At 32.7% G+C, this 25562-nt stretch overlaps 1 long non-coding RNA gene across 1 annotated transcript in view; it reads right to left on the bottom strand.

Annotated features, from left to right (window-relative positions):
• Positions 1-13722: 13722 nt before the first annotated feature.
• Positions 13723-25562, bottom strand: part of LOC141492696 (uncharacterized) — a 66034-nt gene continuing 54194 nt past the window's right edge. The window contains exons 6-7 of the long non-coding RNA XR_012470038.1: positions 25165-25296; positions 13723-16580 (exon numbers count right to left, since the gene is read on the bottom strand). This is a non-coding gene — a long non-coding RNA (uncharacterized LOC141492696). The remainder of the gene's footprint in view (positions 16581-25164; positions 25297-25562) is intronic.

Raw genomic sequence — 25562 nt, forward strand, 5'->3', positions numbered from 1 at the left:
TTTACAGCACTAAGAGAAATGTACTTGAATTTATACATTATCTTCAGATTATCTGTACATTCTGGGAACAGTGCCCTGTCATCCAGCTGCTTCAGAATAGTGATTCTGTTTCATAGGGTAATTTTCTCAGTCCTAATGGGAAAAAAACAAGGCCTGTACCAGTGATTTCTTTTATGTGGTTTTGAGTCAGGCCAAAGTTATCTTTTTACATACAGATAATAAAAATAGAAACAGTAATAATTCACTAATTGGGAAAATTGGTAATTTTTATTAGAACTATGACTCTGTCCTATTTCAGTGTGTTTTCTCTAGTGCCTGGCGTGGTGCTCTTTGCATTGTAGTCCTTTGATTAGCTGAATGAATAAAAAATACCATTTGAATTTGAAAAAAATTATAGGATGTTTACTAAGAAACATTGTTTTTATTATTTTAAGGTAAATAAATTTAAAATGTTGGTAGCTATTACTTGAGAGGGACAGAGCCGCGATGACAGTAAGTGGTCAGGAAGTCACCTGAGCTCTCTTCACTTTCCCTCAGAAACAACATTAATCTGATCTCCAAATGGATTCTGGAACCCATAAAAAGACAGAGTGGAGTAATTGTCCAGCTTAAGATATTTTAATAGGACTTCAGGAAGGGTCTGTTTCACTCATGAAGGGGGTGCACATCCCAGCACAGGCAGGACAGGGAACTAGTGGAATGCTCTCAGTTGCAGCAAAGATCAATAACCGAGACCCCTCAATCCTGAATCAACATGTCAGCAGCATGCAGGTGAGCTGTAAGGGCTCTATCCTTAGCGTAGAAGATAAGTCCTGAAGCTCCAGAATGCAGGGAGAGCAGGTATGACTAGGTTTGGCAGTACTAGTATTATAGGCAAGTCACTGACACCTGAAACCCCAGCTTAAAATGTCAGTGACCAGAGCCCTGGTCCCTAGCACAATAAAATTACAGCAGTGCCTCCTGTGGCCCAGGAGGAAAGTTCAACCTTAAAAACAGTGAACTAGGCTGAAAAATGAGTAAGAAGCAGTTCAGAAATCAAGGACAAATCCTGAGAGACTTGATATGGAAAATGCCATCTACATCCAAAGAGATGCTGTCTGAATACTTTGTTAACTTTTTTAAAACTTATTTTGTTCTTCCTTTTTTTCTCATGATTTTTTTTCTTTCTCATTTTTGCTAATTCCTCTTGTATAACATGATTAATCTGGAGATATGCTAAACATGATTGTACCTGTACAGCTTTTATTCGGACTGTTACACTGCCATGGGGAGGGAGAGGGGAATGGAGAATGATAGATAGAAAATTGTAGAACTCAATTTGCAAAATTTACAAATGGATGAATGTTGAAAAGCTACTTTTATATGTCATTGGAAAAATCAAGTACAATTTCAACAGAAATAAAAAGGAAATAAAAAATGTATAAGAAAGAGAAAACATAGCCCTGACCATAGAAAGCTACAATGGTGACAAGAAAGACAAAAATACCATCTCAGAAGAGGACATTAAAAAGTCTTATATGTGAAACTCCAGAAGGAATTATGAATTTTTCTGAAGCCCCAAAACTCCTCTTGAGGAGCTTAAGAAAAAAAAATTTAAAATAAAGTAAGAGAGGTAGAAGAAAAGTTGAGAAAAGAAAAGAGAGGTACACAAGAGTGAGTCAATAGCAAATAGCTCCTTAAAAAATGCAATTGGCCAAATGGAAAAGAAGATACAAAAGTAAACTGAAAAAATAATTCCTTACAAATTATAATTGGGCAAGTGGAAATTATGAGACTACAAGAATCAAACAAATTTTTTTAAAAATTGAAAATAAAATAATATTAAAATACCTCATTGGGAAAACAACTGATCTGGAAAACAGATCTAGGAGAGATAATTCAAGAATTATTGGAGAACCTGGAAGCCATGACCAAAAAAAAGCATCCTGGTCAACATCTTTCAAGAAATTATCAAGGAAAATTGCCCTCATATCATAGAACCAGAAGTAAAATAGTCACTGAAAAAAATCTATAAACACCCCCTGAAAGATATCCCAAAATGAAAATAACAAAGAATATTTTAGCCAAATTCCAGAATTATCAAGTCAATGGGAAAATTCCATAGCCAGTCAAAAAGAAGCAGCTCAAATGCCAAGGAGCAGGAATTTGGATGCTGTTCTTTAATTTTGCTATCTTTGGTTACTTTCACTGGATATCAGTTCAAATCATACTTTCCATGATTAATTGGATTCATCTCTATTTTTTCTAATAGGACAATAAGAGTATTTTAGAATTTTGTAAAACCATTGTTTAGGTATTCTCCAAATGAATCATAATTAGTTTAGCTCCTATTTTATAATACTATAAAAAGTGATGCTTTTGTGATTTTCTTGATGTATATGCTCAGTATCAGAATATATGGATCAAAGAGTATGAATATTTTAGTCATTATTTTGGATAATTCCTATTCAAATTCCCAAATCAATGCATCACTTCAAATCACTAGGTCCTGCTGTGTCTTAGTTCATTCACAACCCATTCTGAACTAATTATTCCCAAATTGTGTCATCTGTGATAATTTGTTGATTATGAAGTAAAAATCCTATGTCAATTCTTTTTATTTTAGGTTTCTGCAAGGTAAATGGGATTAAGTAGCTTGTTCAAGGCCACACAGAGAGGTAATTATTATTATTAAGTATCTGAGGCCAGATTTGAACCCAGGTGCTCCTGACTCCAAGGCCAGTGCTCTATCTACTGCGTCACCTAGTTGCCCCCATGTCAATTGTAATGTGTACTTCTCTTATTATAAGTGATTCAGAGAATATGTTTTATATTGTTAAAAGTTTCATTTTCTTAACTATTGGGGAATGATTTTTGGTTTCATCTTGGATATCAAAATCATATCAGAGATATTTGATACATTTTTTCCATACCAAATCACTTCCCTTGTTATCCTAGATGCATTTTGATTAAATGTATGCTTCTAAAATATGTTCTGAGAGTGTATGAAACTAGTTCTTTCAAGAGTAGACATTGTCCGCAATCATTATGATATTTAACAAATCCCTTTTCACATTATAGCAAGCTCACTTTTCTTCTCATATGCTTCTATGTCATGGACAACTAGGTAATTTAGTGAATAGAGTATCAAACTTGGAGTCAGAAGACAAGAGTTCAAATGCTGACTTTAACATCTGTGTGAGTATTGTGTAACCTTAGGGAAGTCAATTAACTTCTTTTTTGTAATTTTCCTGTTACATGCAAAGATAATTTTCAACATTCATCCTTTTGCAAGCTTTTGAGTTCCATATTTTATACCCCCCTCTCTTTCTTTTGTCTCATCTCCCCATGGCAGTAATCTGGTATAGGTTATAGAAGTATTATCATGGTTAACATATTTCCATATTAAGCATGTTATGAAGGAAGGAAAAAGGGTAAGAAAAAAAGTTCATGAGGAGAAAGAAATACCATAAAAGAAGTTTTAAAAAATATTATGCTTTGCTTTGCATTCAGACTCCATAATGTTTTCTCTGGATGTGGATGGCATTTTCCATAATGAGAGTCTCAGGATTGTCCTTGATCACTGCCCTGCTGAGAGGAATTGTGTCCATCATAGGTGATTATCTTAATTTCACTTTACTGTGAACAATGTTATCCTGGCTTTGCTTACTTCACTCAGTATCAGTTCATCCATATCTTTCCAGATTGTTCTAAAGTTTGTCCACTCATTATTTCTTATAGAACATTAGTATTACATAGGATTCATATGCCACAATTTCTTCAGTCACTTCCCATAGGATGGGCATTCCATCAATTTCCAATTTTTTGCACCACAAAAAGAGCTACTTTAGATACTTTGAAACATGTGGTCTTTTTCCTTTTTTTATAATTTCCTTGGGATATAGACCTAGTAATGGTATTGCTGGATCAAAACGTATGCAGTTTTATTATCCTTTGGACAAAATTTCAAATTGCTCTCCAGAATATTTGGCTCAGTTCACACTCCACCCACATTACAATAGTATCCCAATTTTCTCATACCTGCTCCAATATTTGTCACTTTCCTTTTTTTTGTCATTTTAGCAAACCTGATAGGTATGAGATGGTATCTTAGAGTTATTTTAATTTACATTTCTCTGATCACTAATTATTTGAATCATTTTTTTCTTATGACTACAGATATCTTTGAATTCTTCAGCTGAAAATTAACTGTCCATATCCTGTGAGCATTTATCAATTGGGGAATGACTTGTATTCTTAAATTCTTATAAATTTAGTTTTCATTACCTTTGAAATTTTCCCCCAGCTTTCTGCATTCCTTCTAATCTTGGTTGCATTGCTTTTACAAAAACTTTTTCCTTTCTCTCCATCCTGTCTTGCTCCTATTTGTACTTTTCTTTCTCCTTTCCCTTTATCACTCCTCAGCAGTATTTTGCTTTTGACTGCTATCTTCCTCACACTGTCCTTTCCTCTTTTCCCTTATACTTTTCTGTAGGGCAGGCTAAATTTCTAAACCCAATTGGGAATGTGTATCATTACTTCTTTGAGCTGAGTCTGTTGAAAGTAGGATTTACTCAGTGTTTATTCTCCCTACTTTTCCTCTACCCTAATAGGTGATTTGTGCCTCTTCATACAGTGTTAATTACCCTGTAATGCCTCCACCTTCTTTTCCTTTTGTCAGGTCTTGTTTAATACCTGTCTTGTACCCATACTCTATCAAACTTTCTTCCTTTCTACATCATGATAGAAGTACAATTATCAAAAGCTATAAACATCATCATATCATAATCAATTAATACTCACAACCTCTGTGAAATCACCCATCCTCCAACTATTCTAATAGAAATAAAACTCTCATGAGTTAAAGTACCATCATATCTTGATCAATTTATACCATACCTTGAGTCATTTAACTTCTCTCAACTTTAGTATCATAAATTGTACACTGGACATAACAACAACACCTATATCATCATAGTCACTGAGGACTGAATTAGACAAAATGTAAACTGAAAAATTTTCCCAAATTACAGGGGTTTTGCTATATATCAACACAATAAAAATTAAATAGGAGAAAAGAAATATAACAAAATCCCAATAACACTTAATAGAATAGTTTATTTTAAAGACCTTTTTATCATGTTGTACTACACAAGACATACTAATGAGTAAAGATAAATTTTTAAAAGTGTAAAAAGTAGTGTATCATTGATGCTTTACTACAGTCTGTATAATAAACAATGACTTTAAATGTCAAACGCATCATACAAGACTTGCTTTTAAATGTCAATCATGAAACATTCTACTGACAGAAGGGAATCACACTGCAGAAATTAAAGCTAAAATTAAAAGTCCATGAAGAAGGAACTATATTAGTTGATCACAGTGCTTTTTGTGGAACAGGGTGCCATTGTTTCATTATAAATATTATGAGGTGATTTTTTTCTTTTCAAGAATAATTTAACATTTCTTAGTTCCAGTTTATTGCTGATATGAAGAGGAATAGTATATACGATCACTTCATAAAGAAGCAAAAAATATAATTTAACATTGAAGATATACTTTTTGGAAAGGTAATTTAGTAGATTCTATTCCTTTCATTAATAACTTTACTTGACAAGCTTTATCAAAAACTTTTCTTTGCTACTCATATCTCTAATACCATCCTAATCCTTATGCATCTGCTTGTGCGAGCAGATGACATCACCTCTAAGTTATCTGAGAAGAAACCCAGATCTTGCTCAATTAACCACCTCTACACCTCTAAACCTTTCGATGTTTTTACACATACTTTCATCTTTCTGTCTTCTCTCAGAAGAATTATTCCTATCTAGTACTTAGAGCTGTCTGAAAATGGGGGAAAAAAGTTTTCTCAAAAAGTAGTTATCTTAATCAGTGAAAACATTCAAGAAGAAGCTTCATGTCCATTTGTTAGGGATATTATAGAACGGATTCATATAGTAACATTAAAACTAGATTAGAAAAAGTTCTAATGTTAGATGTGCTTCTTTGAGGGGAACGTTAAAAGAAAAATAGACACAAATTCTTTAAATTGCTGAAACTGAATAGATTGTAAAGAGTTAAAAATCTTAGCACTGAAAAGTTATACTGCATAAGCATATTTTGTTAGTGAAATAAATGTCTAGCACAGGCAGATAAAAGACCATGTGAAGTGATTGCTAAGCACACACTTTCTTTTTTGGAGTATGTAAAATCAGAGTAGCTTATCGGTTATTACTACCCACTACTGCATTTTCCTAAGCCTACTTTCATGAATATCTTGTATGCACAGCAAACTTTTAGACACTTCTTTTTTTAGCTGACTCAAGTTTCTTTAGGATTTATGCATCTGTGTAAGACATGTAAGTGAGATATGTAAAGATAAGACTAAATGTTCTCGGTAATTATTGCAAACTAATTTTTGCTCTCCCACCATATTGTTTACAAAGACAAGCATCTGGCAGGTCATATAAAGATATCCTTTAATACATATTTAGAAGGCTTAATTTAAATCTAGATTCATTACATATCAAATGATTGAGCAACCTAAGATTATTCTGACAATTAAAGTTGAACTGATAATTCATCTTTCATCAAGAGATTAACAAAGATCCTTTTCTATGAATGATCTTGAAAAACATTATAAAAGATCTGAGACTTTTTAATAAAGCACTTCACTTCAACTATGCTGACCACCTGGAGAAAGTAAATTTACTTATTTTTCAGTACATTTAACATTTCCATTTATTGACTCTGAAATGGTATTTCACTTCCTATCAATGGAAAGTAATCTATAGATTTTTTGAGACATTAAATATCAGTGAACTCCAATCTGAAATAGTCCAAAACTCTATTTTTTTTCAAAGTAGAAATGTGTGTAAATGAAATTGGCTATAAATTCCATGAGTACTGGGGTGACTTCTTATTATATTATTTTGTGCAGTTCCTAACATATCACAAAATTAAAGATTTTCAGATAATGATGATTCAAAGAATTACAATGATAGAAGTTATAGCAATTGACTACATCTTCCTGCAGTGGTCTATGAATAATTTTGGGACATTGTAGGGGTGGAATTTCTTGTACTATTGCTCACATGACATTACAATGGAAAGTGGAGCATTGTGCTTTCCATTTATTATACAAGTCATATCAATTACTCATGAAGAGTTAATTAGTTTTAGAAGTGAGCAAGTTTATTAAGAACTGTTTCTACAAAAGTATTTCTTCAAAAAGTCTTGGGCATACCCCAGTACAAACAGAGTTCAAGGGAAACTAGAGTCAAACTTAAAGAGTACATGTGGTGAGGTAGTAAATCACAAGACTGTTTGGATGGAAGTTTTTCTCCCTTTGTGGAGTCTTCATGAAATTCTCATTAAGTCTATGTAGTTTAGCTCTTTATCGGGCCATAATGCCTAGAATGTCCTAAGGCCACACTTCTCTCTAGTATTTCTAATTTGTCTTTTTTCAGTTCCCAGTTCAATATATTATTTATTTCTGTTCCAATCACTCTGTCTTGAAATTGGGGTTAAGAATAAAGGATTAATAATCATGATACTAGCTCTGGGTTCATTCTCCCTTCATTCCTTTACTTCCTTCTTAGTAAGAGTTTTGTTTTCTCAAAATACTATTAAATCATAATGTTTAAAATATTTGCAGAAAAAATTCTACTGGAACACATCTGACTATGAAGTTAGACAGATGGGTGGATAGATAGATGAATGGATGGATGAATGGATAAAAATAAACCAAAAGGACCTGATGATGTGATAGAATCAACATATATTATATTATTCCAGTCTTATTTGTGTTTCTGCCATTAACTTTGTGACCTGAGAAAATTACTTCAGCTTTTCTGTCTCTTTTTTTCTGTTTCTAAAATGGTTGAATTTAAATTTGGATGGGAGATAAGCTTATTCAGTCATAGAAAAAAAAGTATTTAGATTTAGTATGTGAAGGAACCTTTTATGTTATTTAACTGATTTCCCAAGTTTGCTCCATTATCAAAAGGGAAAAAAAAGATGCAGAAAAATCAAGTGACTTGCCCAAAGTCACAGATGAAAGTCTGTGTCAGAATTTGAATCTTTTCACTGCACCACACTGTAAAATTAGACAAATCAATTCCTAGAAGCCATTTCCATCCTGTATATTATTATTATGTCTGTTTCTAAATATAAATACTTCATAAATTGGAGTTACTCTACTAAACCCTTTAATATGTTACCATCATTATGCTGAATATTTTTTAAAATTTCTTTATTTACTTCTGTCTCATTTCATATTAAATGAACAATAAAGGAATTTTTGCAAGATTCTTTATACATTTTTATGGAGGTCTAAACTCAATTAGTGTTTTCACTGATCTGGGATTTGCTATGCAATATGTTCTGTTTATTTGTAATGTATTTATGTAATTGATAATTGAGAGATGTGAAATCACTGTCATGCCATCTGTTTGACCTAAATTATCATTACTTCTGGATAGAATAGAGGGAAATATTCTTTTTAAGTGGTGATCTGTAGTAAAATTGACTTTCTGACTATCTTTGGCAACTTTGCATCATAAAAAGAATGAAATTGGTTTAGGAAGTGTTTCTCAGTAAAGATTATTATTTCAATATTAAATATTAAATAAAAATTTAAATTAAATATTAAATAATTAAATTAAATATTAAATAACAATTCTTCAAATTTAATATCAATTTTTGACATCCATTGAATTTTTGGAATTTAATTACTTTTTAAAAACCTAAAAAACATTTTTTTCTTTACTATGCAAAAATCATTCTGCATTCAATGTGGAAATTATTTTTCCCTAATATATTAGATTTTGATACATATTTTCTATTTCACTTCACTTATGTTTTCTACTTCTTATTTGGTCATAAATTCTTTCATTATCCATTAATCTGAGAATTATGCTTTCCATTCTCTACCAATTTACTTATGACCATATCCTTTATAGCTAAATCATTTATCTATTGGAACCTTGTGGCTGATATAGTGTGAGATACTGATCTATTCCTAGTTTCTGCCAAACTGCTTTCCAGTTTTCCCAGCTATTTTTTCAGATCATGAGTTCTTACCCCCAAAACTTGAATCTTCAGGTTTATTAAACTTTATATAAACATGGCTATTTACTACAATGTCTTATGTACCCAATCTATTCCATTGATCTACCAGTCTCTTTTTTATCCAGATCAAGTTGCTTGCTTGCTTACTGATTTATAATTTGATTTGAAAAATTGATACTGCTTAGGGCACCTTTCTTCAAAATTTTAATTGAATATTTTAATATTTTTTTAGTTTTTGCAAGGCAGTGGGGGTTAAGTGAGAATGAGGTTCAAGAATTATTTTTCCCCACCTCATCATTTTGCTTTCCATTATAAAAGCTCTTCCTTGCAAACCAGTATTATGTGAATTAATTTTCCTCATTCTTCAGCTTTCTTCTCTCTTCTCCCTGTACAGCCCAATTGTTCAGTCATATACTTTTTTTAATCATCACTTCCTACAAACTTTTCCTATAGAATACATCTTACTTTCCTAATAATGATAAAATTCATAGGAGTTAATATGGATCATTTTATTATAGGAATATACATAGTTTGACTTTATTGAATCTGTTTTGGATGATCTTTTATGCTTCTCTTGAAATTTCTCTTGGAATTTGGAAGTCAAGTTTTCTATTTAGCTCCAATATTTTAATAGAGATGGTTAAAACTCCTCTAGTTCCTTAAATGTTTTTACTTTTGGCCTGAAAGATTATATTTAGCTTTGCTGAGTAACTATTCTTGATTGCAATTCCAGCTCTTGTCTTCCAGGACATAATATATTATAGTAGTTGCTAAATTTGCTTTATTACAGTAGTTGCTAAATATTATGTGAACTTGGCCCTATAATAGTTGAATGGTTTCTTTCTGGTTACTTGCAGCATTTTCTCTTTAAACTGAAACTTTGGAATTTGGATATAAATTTATTGGGAATTTTCATTTTCTCATCTCTTTCAGCAGGTGATCAATGGATTCTTTCATTTGTGATTTTACTCTCTGATTCTAGGAGATAAGGGCAATTTTACTTTACAATATGATTTCTAGGTTCTTTCTTTTATGATGTAATCCAATAGTTCTTAAATCATCTCTCTCCAATCTATTTTCCTGGTCAGTTATTTCATTTTACATTTCCTCTTCTTACCTTCTTTTGTTTTATTGTTTCTTTTCTTTTTTTTTTATTTTTTGCAAGGCAATGGGGTTAAGTGGCTTGCCCAAGGCCACACAGCTAGGTAATTATTAAGTGTCTGAGGCTGGATTTGAACTCAGGTACTCCTGACTCCAGGGCCAGTGCTCTATCCATTATGCCACCTAGCTGCCCCATTTTATTGTTTCTTGATGTATCATAATTATTTAGATTTCTATTTCTAATTTTTAAGAAATTATTTTCTTCAATGAACTTTTGTAGTTTTTTGTCATTGGCCAATTCTACTTCCTGACTTCAGGGCTGGTGCTCTACCCACTAAGCCACCTAGCTTTCCCTTAAGGTATTATTTTCAAGTACTTTGGAAAGAAATATTAAGGAAAGTTGGCTGACCCTTTTTTGTGCTCTTCTATCTTGGCTCCTTCCTTATCTCTAGAAAGTCTTTTCATGAAATATTTGCTTGCATCCATTCACTTACCATTGATTGATCAATAAAAATAAAATGCTGAGTATTTCTGAATAATACAATTCATTTTATGAATGTATAAGCACTTTGCAAATTTAAGTTATCCATTGCCCTACTAATTTCAGTCTAAATTCATTATTATGAAGCAGATGCTGATTCTGGAGTCAGGAACATCAAAAGTCAAATTCAGTCAGGTCCTAACTGCATGACTTTGGGCAAGTTACTCAACCTCTGCTTTAATTTTATCATCCGTAAAACTGTATGAGTTTACCTCTGAAATTATCAGATTAATGCTTTTTTTATTGATGCTATTTACAATTCATTGATTTTGTCTTGATATTGCCTAACTTATGGCTTTTTGTCTCAGAACTTAGTTCAGAAATTAAGCTGACTTGTACTTAGTTAAGTTTAGAAATCCAGTTCTGCTAAACAATGTTCTATCCTTACCTAAAGGAAATTTGTTATCCTAGAAGGCTGCATATGAAGACCATGGAGTCTGGTCTAGTATTATAAACCATCAAGTTATGCTTCAAGTAGGTCTTTTTTTTAAATCCCAAGAATCCTGGTCTTTCACTGACATTGCAGTTAGACCCAAATGATGAATATTGCTATGTCAGAGAGAAAAAGGAGAATTGTTGTTAGCATCTCATTCCCAATTTTGAACAATCATAGTTCTCCATCCTTCAACTTTGTTACCAATTAAACTGACTTTGCAGTTCATGATGTTGAGATCTTGGAACAAATCATAACTTGCTCCCCACCTACAAAGTCCTGTTCTTTGTTCTTTATTAGCCCAACACTGTAAAAGAGGAGAGTCTCCTTCATCTGAAGATAACTTTACTGGGGAAGCTGAGATATTATTTATTGATAAATTTATACTTAATTATTAATATAATCATGCTTGGAACTCTGTGCCCCAATTAAGCTTATTTTAACCATATCATATCCCAGAATTTTTGAATGGATCAAATTAGATAATATTTATAAACTCTGAACATGATGCCTGGCACATAGCAGAATGTTAACTATTGGTAAAAGTAGATTACTATTAGTTATAAGTAGCAAATACTTGGGAGAAAAATGGATGCCCCCCAGGCATTAATAGCTAAACAAAATTGTAGTGTAATAGAATAAAACTGTGCTATAATATGCAGTATTAAAGAATTCCAAGATTCATGAAAAAACTTTTATGAATTGATGCAGAGTAAACTAAGAAAAACCACAATAACAGCATGCCCAATGATTTTAATATTGGGAAAGAAAAGAATTCCCAAAGGCATGAAAATTCAGGTTAATTACAACACACAGCCCTTTCTGGAAAAAAAGAGTATAAAAAAACAGGAGTTCAGAAAGTTACACATCAGAAAATGATTGTTATTAAAAACAAGACATTTATTGAAACTTGAAAAATATTATAACTACATATTGTGTATTTCTATCTCAGAGGAAAATTATATAGTACCATTATTTATACTTTTAGAATTTATGAGGAGTTAAAAATCTTAGAAACTACCAACTGTGACCTCAAGGGAAATACCTACCTTGTTTTACAGTTTTATTTATAATTTTTTCAAATAGGATTTTCAAGACCTATCACAAATAGTCCTGTAAAAAACTTCTGACCATTTAGTCAGACTCTCTTGAATTCAGTAGAGAAATGATGCATGCTCCTATCAAAATCACAGAGATATTCTGAAATCTAATGATGTAATGCTTTTCTGTTTTTATTTTATTTTACCTGACAAATCAAAAGAAGCAAATGACAGATTTCTAAGTATTCAAAACATTCTCTTTTTCAATCATTATCAGGGGTAGGAAAAAATAGAAGAGTAACATACAGAAAGATAATTGTTTTCATCACTTAAAAGGCACTATTTGATATATTGAATAGCACAGGAAAAGAAGACTAATGACTATTAATTCTCCAATTTATAAGTGGAAGAGAATGTGAACCATAAGCTTAAACAATCAGTGGAATACATAACAATAACCTTGTCTCATTTCAATTCTGACTGAAACAAATATCATTTGTCAGCTGAAAACCAGTTATAGGGAAATCTTGACCTGCAATATTTCAAACAACATCATTTACTACAAAATAATTTTCTTGTTATGGTTTCAGGCAGAGTTACTCATTTTTTTTCTCCACAGCTTGAAGAAAAGTTCCCAGATGTCTTATGGTAGGTTTGACAGAACTCAATTTCAACTTGATATACTTCTTGACAATATTTTAGAAAAATGTTTCACAATGATATAACTTTTCTCAAAACTAGCTGTTGCACCCCAGTCCTTCTTTTTAGCTCCTCTTCCTTTTTTTGTTTCATTCTTTCCTTATTTACTGAGAGTTGTATTATGAAATAACTCCACTACATCAATCAAGGGCAGAATAATACGTTTCAGGTCCTATCTTCTTTGTGGATATGATCATTGCCATCAGGATTATGACCTGACCACTTACTGTGGGACAACTTTCATTTTTTTCCCTACTCAACATGCCTTCATATCCCTTATATAGTCTCTCTCCAAAATGGAGATAATGCACAGAAATTTGCCATTTAGATACTGTACAATTCAGCATCTGACAGAACAACTTATACATCCCAGGAGTAGCTATGGTAGTTATGGCAGATACCATTGAATCTGGTATTATGAAGATCTAAGTGAAAATCCAGTTTCATATACTTACCAGCTGTGCACCTCTGGGCAAATCACTTAAACTCTTTTTGCCTCAGTTTCCTCAGTTATAAAATGAGAATATTAACATATATATCCCATTGAACTTTTGTAAACATTAAGGAGATACTATATATTAAAATTGCTTATCATTTTTCCTGTCAAATAATAGGCACAATATACATATTTGATCCTTGACCCTTTATTCCTCAAAAATAAGCATATCTGACTGTGAAATAAAAAACAAAATAAAGAACACAGCATTTATCTTATATGAGATCCCTATATAATTGTTCTACTTCAAATTTATTTTTTCCTTTTTTTATTTTTTAAAATATTTTATTTATTTTGAGTTTTACAATTTTTCCCCTAATTTTATTCCCCACCCACCCACAGAAGGCAATTTGTCAGTCTCTGCATCGCTTCCATGGTATACATTGATCCAAATTGAATGTGATGAGAGAGAAATCATATCCTTTTGGAAAAAACATAAAGTATAAGAGATAGCAAGATAAGACAATAGCATATCAGTTTTTTTTCCTAAATTAAAGCTAATAGTCCTTGGTCTTTGTTCAAACTCTACAGTTCTTTCTCTGGATACAGATGGTATTCTCCATTATGGAGAGCCCCAAATTGTCCCTAATTGTTGCACTGATGGAATGAGCAAGTCCATCAAGGTTGATCATTGCTCCCATGTAGCTGTTAGGGTGTACAGTGTTTTTCTGGTTTTGCTCATCTCACTCAGCATCAGTTCATGCAAATCCCTCCAGGCTTCCCTGAATTCCCATCCCTCCTGGTTTGTAATAGAACAATAGTGTTCCATGACATACATATACCACAGTTTGCTAAGCCATTCCCCAATTGAAGGACATTTGCTTGATTTCCAATTCTTTGCCACCAAAAAAAGGGCTGCTATGAATATTTTTGTACAAGTGATGTTTTTACCCTTTTTCATGATCTCTTCAGGATATATACCTAGTAGTAGTATTGCTGGATCAAAGGGTATGCACATTTTTGTTGCCCTTTGAGCATAGTTCTAAATTTCTCTCCAGAAAGGTTGGATGAGTTCACAGCTCCACCAACAATATAATAGTGTCCCCAATTTCCCACAACCCTTCTGACAGTGATCATTATCCTTTCTGATCATAGTGGCCAGTCTGAGAGGTGTGAATGGTACCTCAGAGAAGCCTTAAATTGTATTTCTCTAATAAGTATCTAATTCAAATTTATTCAAAATAATCTCAATATCATTTATTTTGAACTTCCTCTGTGACTCTCTGGAAGGAACTCTTTGATAAACAATCTCCCAATATTTCATCATAAACACTAGTACTATTACCCTTCCCCCTTCCCTTTTCCTCCCCTATTCTTCCTTAAAAGCTCATTTCTATTCTTCACTATCTCCTTTCCTTTATATTAGATATGGGTCAACATTCATGACATGTAAGGCTAGTTTTTATCATTGTGTTCAATACCAGAGACAAGGGTATGTTCAATACCAGAGACAAGGGTACAGCCTAAATTTTCTTAAATATTATAGAACCATTTTAATTTTGCCTGACAGCAGTTGTTTTGACTTAAAGTATTGAGTGCAGTATTCATTGATAAGCTCTTGGCTTGGAAAAAAATTCTTCACTTATTCACATTTTCTTTGAAGTTGACGACTCTTTGAACTTTTTAGACAGCCACAGATTTTCAACTAGCTAGTTCTTAACTTGTAAGAAACTTCTAAATTTCTTCTATTTAAACCAAACACATATTTACAAGAGAACACTATCTAGGTGGCAGGAGAAACTTCAAAGTAATTGTGATCATTATCAAGATCATGATTTTATTTGGTCAATCTCAGTTGAAAGGTACCATGGAAGAGAGGACAGGAAGTCAGCCTATGATCAGGTTTTGATTCAAGACTTATCTCTGCCCAGTAATTATCATTTTATTAAATGGAAATCATTTAAGTACTTAATGTTGCAGTCAAGACTCTAAATTGCAGAGAAGGTGTCTTTCTGCATGGTTAAGGAAAGAAATTCCTTCTAAGGATCTGAACAATTAAAATCACAAATTTGGATGAAAAACCATCTTATTTAAACTCAAATGACAATCTCCAAACTAGATCTTCTGCCATGATGGAAGAACAGATCCCTGAGACAGAACATCATACTTGAAGTAAGAAAAATGTAAGTTCAAATTTGACTTCTGTCACATAATATTTATGTGACCTTGATCGATTCACTTAACAATTAGGTGCCTCATACAATACAGATGATCTGAGATATGCACTAGAGTGATATCAGAAATCACAATGGATTCTGATACTAGGAATCATGCAAAAAAGTTTCTTGGGGATTATTTTTAACTAATTTTACTAGAAATTTGTTTCACTTGATGTTAATTACACTAGACAATCATTTTGGAAAAGGAAGATTACTGTCAAATAACAAGCAGAGACAAATTTTTAAATTTTCATTGAGACTGGCTGACAAAAAAATCAGAATTTTCAATATTACAGTTAAGATGACATTATCTGATTCCTCTTATGAAATTCACTTATAAAATTAATATTGCATACCTTTCACACAACTTATTTTGCTATATTTGATCTTTATAGATTATTTTAAAGATCAAATGGTACTTAACCTTTGCTTTATTTGTTTTGTATGAACCTTAATTGTTATGATATTGACCTTAAAAGTATATGACCTAACAAACATGGAAATTGTTTTCACTTGTCTATTAAATGGGCCAAGAAAATAGACATTTACTTAAGTCATGCTTTTTGAAAGACTTGTAGCAAGCAACATGTTCTTACTTATGGCTCTATAATCTTGTACCTGGGGCACAAGGTTCAGTAAAGGAAATATTATAGCCAGCTATAGGGAAAAGATGATGACAAGATTAGGCTTAGCACAAAGGCAGAGAACATATTTAGAATAGTGCGTTTTTATTTATTTTTTTTTAAGATTTTGCAAGGCAATGGGGTTAAGTGGCTTGCCCAAGGCCACACAGCTAGGTAATTATTAAGTGTTTGAACCCAGGTACTCCTGACTCCAAGGCCGGTGCTCTATCCACTGCACCACCTAGCTGCCCCCTGAATAGTGCCTTTTTAAACCAACTATCTCCCTTTCCTTTGTTGGTACTCACTGTGTAAACATCCATATTCCTCGTGAACTTTGTAAGATAGACTGTACCACTATCATAATACCAGTTCCAGAATATCAGGCTCTTCACTTTTGATTTTGAATTCATAACAAAGATGATATAAATTCAACACTGGGGAAAAAATGATGAAGAGAAATGACCAATGATGTAATTATTCTGTAGAACATCTGAGGAATTCAATGACTCTTTGAGCCATTTGGTGGTTTTTCATTGTTACATCAACTTTGAAATTAAACATTCAACTGTCTATGCTTTTATAGGAGATGCTCAAGTGGGATAATTGATGGATAGGAAGAGGTTTTAAATTTTATTAGTCAGTCAAGTAAAAATCAAACTCCAAGTGGTGTAATTTTACAATCCAGTAGAGGGCAAGCTTAGTCTTTTAATTTTCAAAGGGATTTCACTGTCTAAGACGAAAGCCTCTAATTTAAAATTTTAAAAAAATCCAATAGGAAGAAGATTCACCACAGCTTAAAAGCTTCATCAGCATTAATCACACTCTTCACTAAATTGCCTGCCAGACATTTATTTTAAAAATTGTATTACAAAAGGAAGGAAATTGACATCGAGCAATATGTTGGACAGAAATAAATTTTTATATTCTTTTCCATTAGTTTCCTTCTTGATTCATTAACAACACACCTATTTACAATCTGCTTTCTGCATATATCATGAAAACAAGAGGGATGCTTTTCTGTTTGTTTGTTTTGCTACAGAGAAGAAATATAATGTAGACTTTTTAAATGCTTTATCTGGACATTGAAACTTGACACCAAAAGTGAACAACACCTATAATAAGGTGTTGTCCTCCTGATAATGATTCCTATGACACAAGCATGTTTTCTTATCTTTCCAGAAGAACTTTAATAATTGAAAGCAAAAAGTTAATAGGCAAAAAGGTCATTGGTAGACTTAGATTACAGGAAATTAAACTATATTTGAAAATTAATGTTTTTATGATAATTCTTTAAATGTTAGTTCTTGTATTTATTCATGGGAAAATATTGGACAGCTAAAATGATCATATTATGCCACACATCTTGGTGGAACAGTAATCTCTGGGTTCAATCAATAGAGTTCTCCAGTCCATGTGATGTTTTCCATGAGATAAGACTTTGTACAAACATTGTGATTATATATTTCTTTGGACGATAAAGACAACCCCAATGAAAAATGGGTTATTCTAGAGAATGGAGTTCGCTGATGGGATGTGAAAGTTATTTCATTCTGCTGTTGCAGGGCCTACTGAGGAAAGAATTATTTTTTGTTCTGGTATGTAAAATATAAAAATACAAGACCCCCAATTTTTACCCCAACCTCTACCTTAATTTCCTTGTTTTCCTTCAAGTTTCTACTCAAATCCTACCATTTGTAGGAGGTTTTTTCCCCTCTTCTGTCATCTCTAAAAGCCTTTTTCATAATGCCTTGTATTTACTTTGTACAAGTCTTTTATACACCCAGTAATTTGGATGTTATCCCTTCTATTAGAATGTATGGATCTTCCTGGAAAGACTTACATGAACTGATACTGAGTGAAATGAGCAAAACCAGGATATTACTATATACTTTAACAGGAACATTATGTAAAAATCAACTATGATAGACTTTTCAGTAATACAGTGATCAATGACAATTCTAAAAAACTTATGATGAAAAATGTATCCACATCCAGAGAAAGAACTTTGGAGCCTGAATGCAGAAGAAATTACACAATTTAAATTTTTAAAATTTGCTGTATGTTGTTTCTTTCTTATTTTGCCCCCTTTTTTTGGATTCTTCTTTCACAACATGACTAAAATGGAAACTTGTTTAACATGGTTGTATGTGCATAACCTATATCAGATTACTCCCTTTCAAGGGGATGGGCAAAAAGAAAGAATAGAAGGAGAAAAATATGGAACTCAAAATCTTACAAAACTGGATGTTGAAAATTATCTTTACTTGTAACTGTAAAAAAATAAAATTAAAATTAAAAAATGAAAAATGAAAAAGAATGTAAGGTTCTTGAAGGCAGGGGCTTTTGCCTTTCATTATAGTCCTGTCATTTAGCAGTGCTTGGATACTAATGAAGGGCACTTAATAAGTATTTATTGGGGAAATTATGACTATGGACAAAAATCGAGAAATCTGGAAGACAGATTGGTAAATGAGGAGAGCAGGAAAGATCACACATTTGGTTTTAGACATATTGAGTTTTCTGTAAATGAAAATCTCCAAAAGGCAACTAGATAGAGCCCAAGATAGGTCATTATTGGGTTCACTGCTTCTTATAGAAAAGATCAAAACTTGAATTTACAATTGTTGCTGCTAACCATTCCTCAGTAAGTTTAGAGAACAATTAACATTATTGAAAATAGAAAATATTTAATGTAATAATGAGATATTTTTTAAAAATGTCCCTGCTTAACCATCTGAGTCCAAGAAATGCCAAAATGCTAGGATTCTGAAATACAAAGAGAGAAATAACCACAAACAGAAAGAAATGCCATACTTCCTACCTTTTCTTTGGTTACTAATAACAAAAATCACAGAATCATACATTCTCAGATATATGAAAGATATTAGTGATCCACTGATATTATCCGTACTTTATAAGAAATTCTTTCAGAGAAATTCTACCCTCACTAATACCTGTTTATCTCTAGACAGAGAAATGCACTAGGATTCAGTAAGGCTCAAGTTCACAGTTATTAGTTCTGTGATCGTAAGTTTGTCACATAGCATTACTCATCCACAATTTCCTGACCTATAAAATGGATATAATAATTGCACCAAGTAAGATAATACATATAAACCACTTTGAAAACATCAAAGCACAATCTAAATAGTAATACTAGTTAATGGTGATGGCAGTGGTTGTAGTTGTGGTGTTCATGGTAGTCATTTGTTGTTACTGTTAAGTTGGAGACTCCTAAATATCCAATATTTACATAGAATTTTCAGGTTTGCAATTCATTTTACTAATATAATCTTGTTCAATCCTCACAAGGACACTGGGAGGTAGGTACAATTTTTATACCAATTTTATAGATGAAGAAAATGAGATTGGAAAAGTTTTGCACAGGATCCTATGGCCATATTTCAGTCTAAACTTCCTCACTCCAGGACTAGCAATGGATCCATTGTGCCACCTTTGTGCTGCTAGGATTTCATATTACTAGGCTTTCACTTGGGAGAATTTCTGCAATTAATGCTTCACTATTTACTCAGGTTCCATTGATTTACAGTTAACAGATACAGGTTAATGCTACAAATATGTTAACTTTAGTTCAAAGGCCTTCTGAAGAAATGCATCTTCTAGTCTGTTGACATTATTTCATCTTCTCAGCGCTGAACTGCAACCCAACTTGCCTCTTTGTTATGACATTTATCAGAAGACCATAAGGATCTACTTGCAGTCTATTCAGTCTGTCACCCCTGCCTCCTGGAAAAATCTGAAGTAGCCCTCAAAATAATTATTTCTTCTTAAGTCTATAGAAATTCAATAGCTCACTTTACACTCCTCTAGTCAGGACATTTCTTCAGATGATCTAATGAAGCTAAACATTTATTTCTTTTGTTCTCAAAGGAAAATGAAGAACAATAGCTCATCATCACTCTTTTGTACACTTGAATCCCACTACATTTCACCATCATGAGCTTTTCTTCTGGAGGCAAAAATATCTTTAATGGAGACAGAATGACAGTGGATTTGGATGCTGACACCTAGGTTCATATCCTGCTTTTCCTTTTACTTCCTATGTGACCTTCTGGGTCTCAGTTTCAACATATAGATAGACAGCGTGGAGAAGAAGACTGGGTCCTAGGCTTGGAGTAATGCAGGGTAGGGTTTAAATTTCACCTCAAGCACTTACCAGCAAGCTGTGTGAACCAGGGGAAGTCATTTTACCATTCTGTATGTCAGAATTTCACTGATAAAAGAAGTTTAGACTTGCTGGCCTCTCAGGTCTGATCCTCTATCACTTGAAAAAGGCAATCTTCAATTGTGCTGCATAAATCTTATTGCCTCATACCTCAGCCTGTGATCTCCAATTTCTTCACATTTTCCTTAATTTAAGATAGTGTCATTTACCCTTCTAGAGCACTTGAGAAGTCATATGAACTCCTCAGAGGAAAAACACTTTTAAATACATAAAATACATAAGTTTACAAAGAAAATTGATTATACTGAAATACACAAAGTATTTTTGAAATAATCCATCTCATTATCTCTAGTGTAGATTCAGTGATTTTAAATGACCTAAATTAAGTTCATTATTTCAGAGATACCCAATGAGGCTGTTGTTTGTCCTTCATTCTCAAATAAGGCCATTGAATTTAAATGAGGGGGGCTCTGTATAATGTCACCAGAGTCATCTAGATTCAGTGGCAAGATATGAATCAGGACAACTGGAGATGGCCCTGGATGTGAGGCAATTAGGGTTAAATGACTTGCCCAAAGTCAACAATTGTGTCCAATGTCTGAGGCTGGATTTGAATTCAGGTCCTCTTGACACAGTGCTCTATCCACTATGTCACCTAGTTTTTCCAATACCCAATGAGGGCTAATATTGGCAAAACTATCTTAAAATTTTCTCATAATCTTTTAGTTTAATTTTCAGAAACTGAAACAAAAAATCCTCATGCTAGTAACTCATATTTCAAATATCCTGATTTGGCTTTCTGTTGCTTTTCTCTTTAAAGCATGGGTTTCTAGAAACTGTATGTACCTCTTCTATTCCACATCACTCTTCCTTCTGCAAGGAAGCATGATGGCTCTTGTAAGTCAGAGGAAGAGGAATAGGCAGTGGGTAAGGGAAAGTCAGGAGAAGCAGGAGCAAGGCATATGGAGAAGATAAATTCAGAACATTTAAATTTATGCACTTGCAAGAATTATGGACAATTGTAAAAGTTCTTTAGACTAGGAAAATAAAAGGTGCCTTAAATCAGTCCCAGTTCGTGTTTTTAAAGACTGGAAATACATTGCTACTAATAGGTATCCTTTCCAGGTAGTAAAATTCTGCTACTACTTGTAACTCAGTCTTTGTGACTATTTTACTAGTCTTCCCAACCCTGCAGAAAATAATTCATCATCACACATGACCTTTGGAATATTTACTTCATGTGTAATGGCATTAGTGGAAGAGTAGCTCTCTGACAACTATATTAAAAAAAAACTTTGATGACATGAGTAGCCTATTGAGTTACTATAACAGATTACCAAAGGAAGTTGAAAATGGTCCTTGTCATCCTCTGTCAGGTACCTTGTTAAATCTCTGGTCCATTGTATAAATAACTGAATATAACAAAGTCTATTGTTCAGTCTCTTTCATTGCTTTTGTGATAGATAATGAAACCAGTGGGGTCAACATCATAGGATCATAGATTTAAAGGGAGAAGTGACTTGATAGGTTAAATCTAATCTCATTATTTTACAAATGAGGAAATTGATGCACAGAAAAAGTAAAATAATGTGTGTAGGTCACAAAACTAAAGTGTCTGAGGCATTATTTGAAGCCAGGTCTTCTTGACTCTGAGTGCAGTGCCCTGAAAAGTAAGCAATGCTGACTCTAATGCTGACAATTATAACACTATGGTGGCTTTACAAATTCAAATATCTTACAAGCCTTGTAATGTCTTTGAATCTCATTCGCCTTAGGTAACCTCAGTTGCCTCAGCAGTAAAAATAGAGTTGATAATTCAAATTTATATGAAGGAAGGAGGTTGAGGGACCACTTAAGGCCTCTTTGAACTCATATATCTATGATTTCATTATTCTCAAGGGAGCCATATTTGCTTATTTTCTTACATCATTAACTTATTGAAGGTAGTTGAAAGTATTATAAAATGGATAAATATAATGTGAGGGTATTTGATGTTTTTCTCTGCTCTCTACCTGTCTAAGCTATGTAGGAAAATTCATGGCATATTTTGCCATATAAGAAGGACCCGAACTTCTGGTAAAATTCTAGGATTATCACTTTGGAACTGCAATAACCCAGTCTACTCTCAATAACTCTGAAAGGATATCAGTTTCCAAAAATTATGGTATTTTGAGTTTAGTATTTAAGTCTCAAAGCTATTATAATGCAAATATTCAATGGGAGACATGAGACATCCATTCTTTAGCTTTATAAAAAATACGAAAAAAGAGTGCTATTATTTTGAACTGACTGGGAATTTAATCTTCTTTCTTAAAACAGTCTTCTAGTAAAACTTTTGCAAGAGATGCATGCAAAAGTAGATTGCTTAATTGATATTTACACACCATTTGAAAGGTGTTTGGCTCAAGCAAAAAACTCAGTTAACCCAGGAGCAAAATTATTTTTGAAAAAATGTTCTCAACTTTTCAGTTATGCAAAAAGTGAGATTTCCTATTTGGATTCATAATGATATTATAATGATAACTATTTCATCTCCTGTCTTCTCAGAGTCTAAATGGGATGCTGAGAAAATCAATCATTTTGGGGCTAAATTGTTACCTGTTGCTATATTCCAATAGGATGCCAGATATTTTTAGCACCTACCAGAGTATCAATGGATATTTAATAAATATAAAGTAAAGATGAAGTACATGTCCTGAGAAAGGAACATCACAAGAAATCATTTTAAATGATCAAATCATCCAATTTTCAAAGAGTACATAATCGAGTTGAGGAAAATAAATTTTGTTCACATAAAACAATGAGAAAATACACAAAATAGATACCATTATATAACAAACTGTATAGTACTAAATAGAAAGAATGGAGGTATCATAGCACATTGAATAGAGAGAAGACATCAAAGCCAGGAAACCTTGCATTCAAGACTAGTATCTAACAGATGTAGGCTGTGTGACGCTGAAGAAATCATTTAAATTCTCAGTACTCTAGGCAGCTCCTTTTCCTCCATATTGCATAAAAGATGTCCAGTTGTATTGGTTAGAAGGATGTTCTCACCAGGGTGTTTCATAGAATGGAAGGGTAAAAATCACAGTGGGAAGATTTTGATTCAATAAAATAAAAAAAGCCATTCCTAATTAAGATATTTTATAAGCCTGGATCTGTACTTCCATTGAATTAAGACAATTCTTTCACTCCTATACCAAGGCAAATCAACAATTGTCCTGTAACCAATGACTTTAGAGTTTAAATAATTTTTCCAAGGAAATAAAACCCAAACAGGTCAGGGGAATAACTGGAGCAAAAGTCTTGCTGGCACTCTCTATATCTATTCTATTCCAGCTTTTCTTCTAATAATTAAAGCTATAAAAAATAGAATGGGTTGCTTCAGAAAGTGGTAATGTATTCATCAGTGCAGATCAGATGTATGAATTCAAGTATCTCTTTCAAATCTAGCATTTTGATTATATAAATGTAAATTTTATAATTTTCCAAAGGAGAAAAAGTAGGCTATAGAAAAAAGATCAGTAAACTAAGAGTCAGGTTACCTGGAATTTCAGTTACAACACGTACTAGATATGTGATTTTAGAACAGTCATTTCACTTCACTGGGAAGCAGATTTTTAATCTGAAAAATGCTGACATAATCTAACATCCATTAAAGAACTATGATTTCAGGATCCTATGTGTGCTAGAGTAAGCAAAGAAACACAGAAGAAACATAGAAAGCCTGCACTAAAAGGAAATTCAAGTATCATTTTGTTCAATCAGGAAACAGGAATTTCTCTCTATAGTACCTCAATAAATTTTTATCCAGACTCAAATGAGACTACCAAGAAGAGAAAACCTACAACCTTCTGAGACTACTTATTCTGGGATAGATCAAATTATTAGTAAGTTTATCCTAAAATAAAAACTCAACCTTCTCTGAAAATTCTACACATTTCTCCAAGTTCTATTGTTTGGGACCAAAGAATAAATCTACTCCTCCCATATTTCAAATACTTGAATAAATTTTGAAATCACTAATAGTTGGGGAAAGAAGAAATGGGGAAAAAACATTGCACCAGAAAAAAAATTAATACAAGGAGCAGAGAATGATCATGGTTTACATAGTATACTTGCAGGAAAGGGCAACACTAGAACATATTACCCAAGAAGAGTATACCAATAGCAAGGAGGACCTTGGACTTTCTGTCAAGACATATAAAGTTGCTTAATGGCTGCATGATAAATTAGAAGCTCTATCTATTACCTGAAAAGATTAAAGCAAATTGAAATTATCTTTCAGGACTGGGATATATTGAACAAACTGAAGTGTGATCTATAGGAATACCAATTTATTTACTCATTCAAGTAATATATTAAGTACCTACTATATATATAAAACTGGGCAGTGAGAAAGATCTAAAGATTAATTATCTATAAAATGAAGACATTCATTCATCTGAAGAAGTTTATCTTCATGAATATTATGAACATGTATTAGAGTTAAATAAGTAAAAGAAATACATCTATTATTACTGGTATAGAAAACACAATGGTGAGGGAACGCCTACTGATGCAGGTCAATACCTTTGCTGCAGCTTATAGACTTATAGAATTGCCTAGAAAAGTGAGAAGTTAAGAGACTTGCACAGTCTCACAGTCAAATGTTGGAGATAAGACTTGAACCCTCATCTTTCTGGTCCTTAGACTGACTCTCTAATCACCATAACTATGCTGCTTCTCCTAAAAGTTAAATCCTGAACATTAATCTAGAGAGTTCTTGTAAAAAATGGAAAATTAATCTTTTTTTAATAAAGTTAATATGAAAGATAATCATATATTACCTTAAATAACCCAGCTTCAAGAAAATGTTGAATGCCTAAGTCCTTGAGTGAAATGTAAAATGTGACAAATTTCAAACATGATCATTTTTACTGATGCATATAAGCAACTTTTCTTGAGGCAGATTTGTTCCTCTAAAAAACAAAAACAAAAGAAGAAAATGGTCAACTTTAATGATTTAAGTGTGAGTAGAACCTGACTTAACAAATTTAATTATTGTCACTGTTACAGACAAACTGTTTAGTCATGATATTTATATTTATGCACAAATTTTGTACTCTATACTTAAAAAGTCTCCACTATTTCTTTTTTCTTTTCTTTTTTCTTTTTTTTTTGTTGAGACAACCAAGGTCAAATGACTTACCCAGGGTTACATAGTTAGTGTCAAGTGTCTGAGGCT

The sequence above is a fragment of the Macrotis lagotis genome, chromosome 7 (genome assembly GCF_037893015.1).
Source record: "Macrotis lagotis isolate mMagLag1 chromosome 7, bilby.v1.9.chrom.fasta, whole genome shotgun sequence".
In the NCBI taxonomy this organism is placed as follows: domain Eukaryota; kingdom Metazoa; phylum Chordata; class Mammalia; order Peramelemorphia; family Peramelidae; genus Macrotis; species Macrotis lagotis.